Consider the following 12,445-nt stretch of genomic DNA (forward strand, 5'->3'; position numbering starts at 1 on the left):
GAGGAGGGAGAAGAGGAGCAGGACAGGTGGCTGGAACACCTGGAGTGGCAAATGGAGTACAGGCGGAAAAGAAGATTGGAGGAAAGTAGAGGTGGAAAGGTGAGGGAGGGAAACCAGGTGCTGAGATCAGTTAAAAGCAGTGTTAAGGAACTGACAGCTCCCACTAAGGCTCTTCAGGGACAATGCAGCCCAGCGACGAAGTGAACAAAATACTACCCTCTGAACCATCTATATTTAAGGGTCTGATGCCTGAACCTGGTCAAGACAACCTAAGGCACCAGGGTGGTGGTGCCCGGAAGCAGTAAATCCTGGTAAAGCCAAGAGGGGCACAGCAACATCCTGACAAAGAAACATGTCAGTGGTTAAAAAACTAAAGAAGTGCCTGGAAACACTTTAAACATCACAGAAGCTGCGTGTCAGAGTCTGCAGAAGCCTCCCCCTGTGTCTCCTCACCTGTGACCTCCGGTGTAGGAATTAGGGTAGACTCTCTGTCTCTCCTTCTTTCTTTTCTGCGTACTTCTTCACCTTTTTCTGCCTTCTTTCCCTTCCTTCGTTCGTAGAGAAAAGGACGCTCTCCACCCGAGGCCACCTTGACAATGATTTGAGAATCGTCAGGCGGACCCAAGGGAGCTCGCCCCTAAATTCAGGGAAAAAGCCTGGTAAGGCGCAAAAAACCCTGAGCGGAATCAGCATGCAGATGTAGGTCTTGCTTCGGAAGAAAGGTTCAAATCCTTAACTGGAGTATGCAGTGGGACCCAGGTCAGCTACGGCGTAATAGCGTAAAGGCTGTGACTCCTGGAAGAGGCACAATCCTGAGAGCTCAGAGTCCAATTGGTTCTGAAGGTAGGACAGTCACCTATGCAGGTAAGATATGGGGAGCTGGAGAGCGAAGGCTAACAGAAAAGGAGGACGATGGGAAAGTAAGAGAGAAAGAAAGACTGTACCAAAAGGCAAAGCCGGCAAGGAGCAAGAGTGGAGGAAGTAAAGAAAAGAAGAACAGAAGGGATATAAACCCCTGAAAGCACGGAACTAAGGAGGAAGGAAGCGCTGGCGTGCGAAGCAGGCAATCAGCGAGAGGGGAAAAGAGAGAGGAAGGCAAAACACGGTACACGGAAGGACGCGACCGTAAGAAGAAAAAAAAAGAATTAGTGTAAATATTCTTGACCGTAACGGGGAAAAGGCAAACATAGGTAAGCAAGAAGTACGGAAAGGTAACAGGGCTGAAAGCGTTGGAACGGAGAAAAAAACCACACGGAGTAAGCACCGAGCGGTCCGACGCGGGCAGTTCGAATGAGTTGCAGCGCGTCTGGTAAGGGGGCGTGTCAGCCTATATAAACAAAAGGCACATTGAAACACTAGTATGCTGCTGCTGATTCCGCGGTGGCCTAATGAAGCCGCCATTTGTTCCATATTTTCCATGGTTGAACCGTGACACTGTGACTGTTTAACCCACACAGGGTGATATAGACCCGATCGGGACTAGACTGTGCAAGTATACAATAAAGTTCCCGTAGTTGGGGAACTCCAGTCCCCTGCACACTATCACTGGCTAAAGGAAGCCAAAAATTAGATATAAAAGTAGAATAAGTAGTCACAATTTAACTTGATAAGTAAAGGTAAGATTTTAAATGTTCAAAGCAATAAGTCAAAAGAAAGGCTATTTATGCACATTCGTGCATAAATCATGTGAATATTCTTAACCAACACATCTTCAAACACAGTCCTGTGGTGTCCATCATTTTCTTTTTAATAGAATGCCCAACGCGTTTCGAGTTGATGCGCTCTTCATCAGGGGGTCATGATAACTTCATATGTCTGTCGTATAACAGATAATGGGATTCAGTGAGTCATACTATACATACATTAGCCATAGAATACAGGTGTATACATTTAATGAACACAAGTTAATTCAAGCTTAATTAATCACCTCCATCTCATATCGGCATCACAAGCAGTGTTGATAAGTGTTCCAACAGTTTCCTTATACCAGGGGAATTTCTGCAAAGGCAAATAATGGGAGTCACTTACTATTCATGTTAAAACAATGACTGCGTAAGTACATTCAAAGAGTGTCTAATCTCACCTCGTCTAGATGTGCACAGGCAATAGGATAATGCGGACAACAATAAATAAAGGCCTCGATGCAGGCCACGATGACCCACTGTCACCAGGGATATTTGGAGGGACAGGGGATCCCTAAGACCAGTACATGGTACAGGTTGAAATGCTGCAACATTGCCTGGAGAAATGGTGTGGGGCTTACAAGCCCTTATCAGACCTCACCAAGCCTTTCCCCTGACACACCCCATGGAGCAAGGTAGGTGATACCTGTCATGATTTGATAGTTTATTTATATAGCGCCTATACACAATGTGTTTCAAATCGCTTCAAGGCAAGGGACGGAACAAGGGAAAATACAATGACATTCTTACAGGCCATGAACAACAAGAATGTGAAATTAACTATCGTCCTCGGCCTGGCGACATTTCAGATAGCGCAAAAGCTAAGACACAGATAGGAAGGAAATGGGAAACAGACAGGCGACTACCGTATTAGGCCTGATGACATTTCTGGTAGAGCCGGAATTTACAAAAGGTGAAGGAGAGGGGAGGAGAAAGGAGGAAAAGGAACAAAACAAGTGACTATCGTACTAGGCCTGACGATATTTCAGATAGTTCTGGATGGGGGATTCGAACAAGTATGGGAAGGGGGAGGAGACAAACAATTGTTGCTATCATACTAGGTCCAGGGATAATTCTGATAGAGTAAGTGCATAGAAAAAAGTAAGGGAGGGCGGGAGGAGAGAGGGAGAAGGGAGAGGAGGAGAGAACAGAGAATAAAACAGTGAAAAAGAGCAGAGAAGCAGAGGGGAGAGCAAATACAGTGGCAGATGTCAGTAAAACATATAATGTTGCAGGGAACGGAAATTGTAGGCAAGGAATCAAGAAGACGAAGGGCACAGCATGATTCAGGGCCACCCTGAGTACGAGATCCAGGGAAGGTCCAGCATAAGGGTTGAGAAGGTGAAGCACCAAAGTCAATGTGTCCAAAAGTCAAATCCAAGCGTTGGCAACAGGTTGTGATGGTGAAAACCATAGTGAATCAAGACAACTCCTGCAGTGAATAAGTGGAGGGGGTGGAAGAAGGGATAAGGGGGAAAAGGGGAGCGGAAAGAAGAGAGCTGGCAAAGCAGGGGGAGGACAAAAAGAGAGGCTGGCGGGGGATACAAGGACATCACGGGGGACCGGGGAGGGTGGCACATGAACATCACAGGGGATCAGGGAGAGGATCATGTGTGGGGTTGGGGCATTTAAGGTGGTGTGTGTGAATGGTTTAGTGTGCGTATGTTGGGGGGGTAAAGGAGGTAGAGAAAGTCAGAGACCAGAGAAGGCAAGAGCGAAAGGAGTGTGGAGACTCTTGGAGAGAGGGGTGTCTGTGGAGTGTTTGTGTGTGAGATGTGACAAATCCAGGGAATACGTCCCTTCTCCCCAAGTAGGTGCAACCCCCCCATGTAAAAGCACCCAGATACCCTTGGGTTAGGCGCGCTATATAAGAAAATAAACTAAACTAACTCAACTAAACTGTGAGGCTATGGAGGTGAGCCACTTCCACGGCACCCTCCCTAGGGGTCGGGGCAAGTGGGACCTCACCAGGAGAGACTCCTCCTTTGGGGACAAGGGCTCATGTTACTGTGAGGAGCTCCCTAGGCTATTCCCCTTAAAGGCATATAAGGGACTCTCAGATATATAGAACATTATGGAATACAGAGACTTGGATAAAGTCAAACCCATAATATGGAACTACGAGCAAGAAAGAGGATCTGTCTCTTTAAGGGGAAACCTTTATTTAACTGAGACAAGTAAGCTGGATGGAAGGAACACACCAATGAGGGGAAGCCCCCTGACAGCATCACAGCTGAGAGAGGCAGAGCCCGCAGCTTTCAGAAGTATTCCAAACTTGAGACTGAAATGCTAGAGGCCCAGCGTTTAGATGCACGGGAGAACCGAGTAGATGGGAAGCCAAATCACGGTGGTGGTGTGACCATAACAGTTTCGTGGTGGGCAGTGTGCCCGTCCAACGACACAGAGACCACCAAGTTGGAGAAACAGCAAAGTATCCATGGCCCGCAGCTAAATCAGGTCAAGGAGAAGACCGAGAGCGGGATGCCGGCAGAGTTCAGGAGGAAGCAAACAGGAAACAAGGAGATGAACCCAAGTGAGCGCTGGTCCTGGGGATGCTCGCCTACAAACCCAGAGGTAACGGGGAGGACAGGATACCCGGGAGTCAACTGGGGAATCATTATGCATCAGGAAAAACTGTTCACAGTGAAATTGATGAGATATGGAATAGAAAGGTGATAAAATGGAACTGTAATAATGTGAGAAAGAGAATCCTGAGTAACACTGTAAGAGAGACTAATAAGCATTGGGTCCAAATACCCTGGCAAGAGGGGAAAATATGCCATAAAACAAGAAGTGCAGATTGGAACACATCAGAAAGGGAAAAATATGAATACGAAGTGAAGGCCTCTAAAGCCTATAAAACAGAATGGCCAAGCAAACTGCCGTCTTGATCAAAGGATAAGAGAGAATAAGAGGAGATCATTTGAACATTGAAAAGGGAAAAATAGTGTAAACCAAAAAGTCTAAAGAAGGAGTAACAGTTTGTCGTACAGAAGGTGACGAGAGACTGTTTACAAATATCCTATAAAAGGAACTTTGCTGTGAAGAGGAAACTCTTTGAGAAGAGACAGTCAGGAGAAGGGAGTCATTCTCCAGACTTCATTTCCTTTGGATAGAAAAGTGGTAGGGTCAGGTAGAATTCGTTTTTTTGGACAGCAGACAATTTTTTTGTTTGGAAACCGCCCGACGACTGACAAGCACCTTAGTTATTTGTGTAACGCTCACCTGATTTCCACGGAGGCGCTGGGCTGGACTGAGCTGTCGCCGTGTCTTCTAGTGTGACTCGTAGATCTCGGCCTTCTCCTAGTGCTGGTCCCCTTCTCACGATGTACCGGACGTGTAGAGTGAGGTGTCTGCAGACGGAAGAACAAGGATTTAGGAACTGGATTGACTGAACTTCTCCTTCCTCAGTCCTCTTATTCGAACCAAGGGCGTGGCTTGCTCACCATAGATATATTAAGGCCGGGCTCTCCATCCTGCGTCTTTGCAGGGGCGCAAGTACCAGTTACTTCACTGGTTCACTGACAATCCTCTTGATTGCAGAGGTTGATGCTGGAAGATACCGCCGTTTACCGCACGAGCGGTTTCTTGATAGTTATTGGAGCACCCTTAATTTAGTCCCTTGCTCAGTCTCAGGGTGTCAAGATTGAAATTGTAGAGGAATGATGAGGCGAGCAGGTGAGTAGGAAAGATGACCGGTTGCTGTCACCCTTTCTAATGTCTTTCTTTGTCCTGCAGGTTTAGGTGCAATGGACGCTGATGAATAAGTGCCCAGGATCGTGCAAGCGCGTAGGTACGAAGAAGATGAAGCGCGGTGCACGTAAGTAAAATGACTGCTGTTTGTTTCAAAAGCACGCCTTAATGTCTCTTTTGTCCTTGCAGATCGTGGATGCAGAGAGCGTTGCTAGATGGATGCCGGCGAACGTGCGAGCGCGTAAGTAGAAAGTTTATGTTTGGTTTAGAATGCGCCTTAAAATGTCTCCCTTTGTTTTGCAGATGCCGGCATGCAGCGCTTCTTGAAGTTCAGAACGTGCGGAGCGCAGCTAAGCAATTCAAGAATGCAATGCTTAATCAAGTCCTTTTCTTTGCAGATGTCGATGGGGAGCCGAAGAAAGCGGCGGAAGGCTTTGGAAGATGCCGCCGTATTTGGTAAGTAAGAGCGCTGCTCTCGAATTGAATTCTGCTAACCTGTTGTTTTGTCTTGGCAGGTGCAGCTGAGGATCGGATCTCTAGCAGGTAAGGAATTCGTTTTCACAGGAACTGGAGCTGAAGAATCTCAGGAAGACTGGAGCTGACACGGTGAGCGTCCTGCTGCAGATGCAGAATAACGTGAAGCACGTTTCATCAATCGGGTGTGGTTTAAATAGCCTTCTGTAGTGCTTAGGCGTCTTCTTCCACAGCCTCGCCCAGGTAAGAAAAGAGTTCCTGTGTTCTGATTCCAGGGAGTGGCTCCTGCCCCACCCAGACAGGAAAAGTAGTTCCAGGCAGAGAAGGATCAGAAGACCATCGAGCTGGTAAGTAAGCAGCATGGTCTGCTGCAGGTAGGTCCACCCAAGCACTCTTAAGCATTATGAGCCAGCGCCGGGACCGGTCATCTTTATGAGCCTGGTGCCACTGGCGCCAGGACAAGGTCCAAAAGGTCCCGATAGGGACTGGCTGGTACCCAGGATCAAGGTTATGGGCCTGCTTCCAAGGATGTGAGGCAAGTCCTGACCCCTTGGAAGCAGGGATCATGACAGCACCCCCCCTCAAGGCCCCTCCCAAGCTTGACTTCTCCGGGGGTCTTGGTTTGTTAGGAAATGTTCGATGAAATTTCTTGACTAAACGAGGTGCGTGGACATGTTCTGCAGGTTCCCAAGACCTTTCCTGGGGGCCATAACCTTTCCAGTCAATCAGGTAGTATAGCCTTGATTTGGAGATTTTGGAATCTAAGATGGTTTTGATTTCAAACTCGAGTTCTCCATCAACTAGGATAGGTTCTGGAGATTTAGTCAATCGGGTCTCTGGCTGCACAGGTTTTAGTAGCGAGACATGGAAGACTGGGTGCATTTTCATATGAGGGGGCAAGTCCAACTTGACTGCCACTGGGTTTATTATGGTAGTGATTGAGTAGGGTCCCAGGTATCTTGGGTTGAAGGTGCGCGGTCCTTTTAGGGGTAAATGTTTGGTGGATAACCAGACTTGATCTCCTACTTGATATTGAGGGGCCTCCTTCCGATGTTGGTCTGCTCCTTTCTTGTATTGTTCCTTAGCCCTTTGCAGATGAGAAGTGACTTCCTTAAAGGCTTGGGTGATTGCAGAATGCAGGTGGTCTACTGCTGGTGTCCCTAGATCCTGAGGTGGATCCAGATTAGAGGTTCGAGGATGGCCACCATATAAAAGAAAAAACGGGGTTTTTCCGGTTCCAGAGTGGACTGAATTATTGTAAGCGTACTCGGCTATCCAAAGGATGTCCTTCCAAGTTCTTTCTGTTTGTTGCAGCATGCAGCGGAAATACTGTTCCAAAGTTTGATTGGTCCTCTCGGTCTGTCCATCGGTTTGGGGGTGGTGACTGGTTGAAAGCCTTACATCAATTTGAGCCAACCGACAGCAACTCTGCCAAAAGTGGGAGACAAATTGACTTCCTCTACCCGAGATTAAAACTGAAGGAAAACCGTGCAACCGAACGATGTTTTCGAGAAACTCCCGGGCCAGGATTGCTGCTGACGGTAGACCTTTCAGTGGGATGAAGTGCACCATCTTGGAGAATAGGTCCACGATTACTAAGATCGTATTATATCCGGAACATGAAGGTAAGTCGGTGATGAAATCCATGGAGAGAGTATGCCAGGGACGAGGTGGGATGTCAAGTGGGCGTAAGAGGCCTGCTGGTTTCTCCTTTTGACTTTTATTTTGAGCGCACACTCCACAGGACATTACAAAGTCTCTGATATCCTTTCTCCAAGACGGCCACCAGAAGTGACGCTTGATCTTTTCCGAGGTCTTGGCCATACCGGGGTGTCCCTCCATTAGGGAGTCGTGATAACAAGAGATGACTTGATTCTGTAAACTAGCACAGGGTAGATATAACCGTTCTTGGAAGTACAATAGGTCGTTCTTCACCGTGAAGTCTTTTCCCTGAAGATGCCAATTCTGTATGTCTGCTGGAGTTATAAGTTGTTTAACTTTGGCTTCAACTTCTTCGATGGATTGTGTGCCGATTAGACCTAGGATTCTTTGTTCGGGAATGATAGGTACGGGCTCAGGATTGACCATGTGCTCTTCCACTCCCATCCGGGAAAGGGCATCAGCTTTACCGTTCTTGTTGCCTGGTCGGTAGGTAATGACGAAGTCAAACTCGGCAAAAAATAGTGCCCAGCGGAGTTGTCTGGAGGATTGAGCTTTAGCTGTCTTTAGGTATTGTAAGTTGCGATGGTCTGTAATCACTGTGACTGTGTGTCTGGCACCCAGAAGATAATGTCGCCAGGCCTTGAAGGCGGACTTGATAGCCAGAAGTTCCTTATCGGTAATGGTGTAGTTGATTTCAGGAGCCGAGAATTTGCGGGACCAAAATGCCACGGGGTGTAACTGGTTTGTTTCTGGATCTCTTTGCGATAGGACTGCACCCATCGCAAGACTGGAGGCGTCGGTTTCTACGATGTAAGGAAGCTCTGGGCGGGGATGTCTCAAAACAGGAGCGGAGATAAACTTGGCTTTTAACTCTTGGAAGGCTTGCTCCGCCTCGGTAGACCACACAAAGCGTTTGTTTTTCCTTAGAAGGGCAGTAATGGACTGGACTATTCGGGAGAATTCTGGAATGAATCTGCGGTAGAAATTGGCAAAACCCAACATGCTTTGGACTCCTTTCACCGACGTTGGTGATGGCCACTTAATGATAGCGTCTACCTTTCTTGAATCCATGTGGACTCCATTTGGTGACAGAATGAATCCCAGAAATCGACCTCGGTGACATGGAAAACGCACTTCTCAAGCTTGGCAAAGAGTTTATGTTGGCGAAGCCTCTCAAGAACTGCCCTGACGTGTTTCCGGTGATCGGCCTCAGAGGACGAATATATAAGGATATCGTCGATGTAGACAACTGTACACACGTCAATTAGTTCTCTGAGGACGTCATTCATGAAGTACTGGAAGGCGGCCGGGGCGTTACATAGTCCAAAGGGCATTACTTGATACTCAAATAATCCATACTTGGTGCGGAAGGCCGTCTTCCATTCGTCGCCCTCTTTTATTCGGACCAAGTAGTAAGCTCCTCTGAGATCCAACTTCGTGTAAATGCGAGCATTCTTGACTTGGTCTAGAAGTTCAGGGATCAATGGCAAAGGATATCTGTTCTTGACTGTAATCTGATTCAGGGCGCGATAATCGATACATGTTCTGAGATCCCCTTCCTTTTTCGGAACGAAGAACAGAGCTGAAGAGGCTGGAGACTTAGAAGGACGAATAAATCCATTGGCCAGGTATTGGTCCAAATACTGCCTAAGGTGGAGATTTTCTGGTTCGGTGAGAGCATAGATCCTACTACATGGAGGGGTGGACCCAGGTACCAGGTCTATCTGACAGTCGTATGACCTGTGCGGGGGTAGGGAGTTTGCTTTGTTCTTTCTGGAAGACATCTTGGAACTCTAGATATTCAGGAGGCAGTTGGGGACCCTCGGATGTAATTGCTGCCAGCTTAATGTCGGACTTCAGATAACAAGTGGAGGCACATTCCGGAAACTGAATCGTCTTTGCTCGCCAATCAATTTGAGGATTGTGTTTTTCTAACCAAGGGATCCCCAGGATAATTTGAAACTGAGGGGCCTTGATCACATCAAACACGATCTCCTCACGATGTCCATTTTGGCTTACTAACGTCACTCCCTCGGTGGTATGGGTAACTGGTCCGGAAGCTATTTCCGTACCATCCACTGTGGTAATAACGTCTTTAACCATTTTAGGACAGAGAGGTAGATTCATCCTGGATGCCATCTCACGATCCACATAATTGCCGATTGCTCCACTGTCAATGTATGCCTTGATGGCATGCAAACGATCTGGCTTCTCGGGGCTTATTAGGACCATGGGCACGATGAAATGCGAGGTCAAAGAACTGGTTTTAACGCTCGGCAAGCGGACCTCTACACTTGTCGGGCGAGGTCGTTTCCCGATTCTGGCTTTTCAATGCTTTTGTCGGAAGCTCCCACGGTCTTCTTAGCAGGTTTCACCCGGCATTCACGAAGAAAATGTCCTGAATTCCCACAATAGAGGCACAATTGCAGCTGTCTTCTTCTTTCTCGTTCCTTTTGTGTTAACGGCCCTTTCACGACTCCTATTTGCATGGGTTCTACGGTATCGACTCCTTTGGCGGAACTCTGTGGTCTTGAAAAAACCCGAGCTTCGAATCTGGAGCGATCAGCCTTCCTATTCTGTAACCTGTGATCCAGTTGAACCACCAGGTCAATATATTCAGAACAATCTTGCGGAGGATTTACTACTTGGGCCAGGACATCTTTGAGTTCTCCACGCAACCCCCTATAAAACAGCGTAATCCTTTTATCCTCGGGCCATCTGGCTTCAACTACCAGTCTGTTAAATGATGCAATATATGCCAGAAGATCCTGATTACCTTGTCGTAAAGAGAGGAGTTCGTTATCTAAGGCCTGTCCCTGAGAGTGTCTGGCAAATAGTCTTTCCATACTGGACTGGAAGGCCTGAAAATTACGAAGAATCGGGTCATCCTGGGTTACCAGGGGAATGGACCAGTCTGCAGCACTGCCACTTAGATATGAAAGTACGAAGGCCACTTTGGCCTGATCAGTGGGAAATGCAGCTGGCCTACACAGGAAGTGCAGACGACATTGATTGATGAACACTGCAAACCTTTTGGGATCGCCTGAGAAGTGTTCGGGTGGAGCCAAAGGCACATTTCCAGGTCGATTAATTTGTACAGGATTAGTGGAGGTCGCTGGGATATTACCCGCCCCTGGGGTCGGCAGCGGTGTTTGTCCCGCCTGCGTTTGTAACAACTGTCTAGCAAGATCATCTGTGCGCTCTTTGGACACAATTAGCTCCCTCCTTAGGGCGTTCGTTTCCTGGCGCGCTGCTAGTACTTCTGCTCTTAATTCCCCTAGCAACTGGGCTAGTTGGTCAGTATCTGAGGTTTCCATTGCGCCTGGGTGGAGGATTTGTGGTGGGCTTCGCGTTCTGTAACACTCACCTGATTTCCACAGAGGCGCTGGGCTGGACTGAGCTGTCGCCGTGTCTTCTAGTGTGACTCGTAGATCTCGGCCTTCTCCTAGGGCTGGTCCCCTTCTCACGATGTACCGGACGTGTAGAGTGAGGTGTTTGCAGACGGAAGAACAAGGATTTAGGAACTGGATTGACTGAACTTCTCCTTCCTCAGTCCTCCTATTCGAACCAAGGGCGTGGCTTGCTCACCTTAGATATATTAAGGCCGGGCTCTCCATCCTGCGTCTTTGCAGGGGCGCAAGTACCAGTTACTTCACTGGTTCACTGACAATCCTCTTGATTGCAGAGGTTGATGCTGGAAGATACCGCCGTTTACCGCACGAGCGGTTTCTTGATAGTTATTGGAGCACCCTTAATTTAGTCCCTTGCTCAGTCTCAGGGTGTCAAGATTGAAATTGTAGAGGAATGATGAGGCGAGCAGGTGAGTAGGAAAGATGACCGGTTGCTGTCACCCTTTCTAATGTCTTTCTTTGTCCTGCAGGTTTAGGTGCAATGGACGCTGATGAATAAGTGCCTAGGATCGTGCAAGCGCGTATGTACGAAGAAGATGAAGCGCGGTGCACGTAAGTAAAATGACTGCTGTTTGTTTCAAAAGCACGCCTTAATGTCTCTTTTGTCCTTGCAGATCGTGGATGCAGAGAGCGTTGCTAGATGGATGCCGGCGAACGTGCGAGCGCGTAAGTAGAAAGTTTATGGTTGGTTTAGAATGCGCCTTAAAATGTCTCCCTTTGTTTTGCAGATGCCGGCATGCAGCGCTTCTTGAAGTTCAGAACGTGCGGAGCGCAGGTAAGCAATTCAAGAATGCAATGCTTAATCAAGTCCTTTTCTTTGCAGATGTCGATGGGGAGCCGAAGAAAGCGGCGGAAGGCTTTGGAAGATGCCGCCGTATTTGGTAAGTAAGAGCGCTGCTCTCGAATTGAATTCTGCTAACCTGTTGTTTTGTCTTGGCAGGTGCAGCTGAGGATCGGATCTCTAGCAGGTAAGGAATTCGTTTTCACAGGAACTGGAGCTGAAGAATCTCAGGAAGACTGGAGCTGACACGGTGAGCGTCCTGCTGCAGATGCAGAATAACGCGAAGCACGTTTCATCAATCGGGTGTGGTTTAAATAGCCTTCTGTAGTGCTTAGGCGTCTTCTTCCACAGCCTCGCCCAGGTAAGAAAAGAGTTCCTGTGTTCTGATTCCAGGGAGTGGCTCCTGCCCCACCCAGACAGGAAAAGTAGTTCCAGGCAGAGAAGGATCAGAAGACCATCGAGCTGGTAAGTAAGCAGCATGGTCTGCTGCAGGTAGGTCCACCCAAGCACTCTTAAGCATTATGAGCCCGGCGCTTCCAGTGCCGGGACCGGTCATCTTTATGAGCCTGGTGCCACTGGCGCCAGGACAAGGTCCAAAGGTCCGGATAGGGACTGGCTGGTACCCAGGATCAAGGTTATGGGCCCGCTTCCAAGGATGTGAGGCAAGTCCTGACCCCTTGGAAGCAGGGATCATGACAATTTGTATAGGCTGGGAACACCCTCATAACAATAGGGGTAGATGG

The sequence above is a fragment of the Ambystoma mexicanum genome, chromosome 2p (genome assembly GCF_040938575.1).
Source record: "Ambystoma mexicanum isolate Mex_15411 chromosome 2p, UKY_AmexF1_1, whole genome shotgun sequence".
Classification (NCBI taxonomy): Eukaryota; Metazoa; Chordata; class Amphibia; order Caudata; family Ambystomatidae; genus Ambystoma; species Ambystoma mexicanum.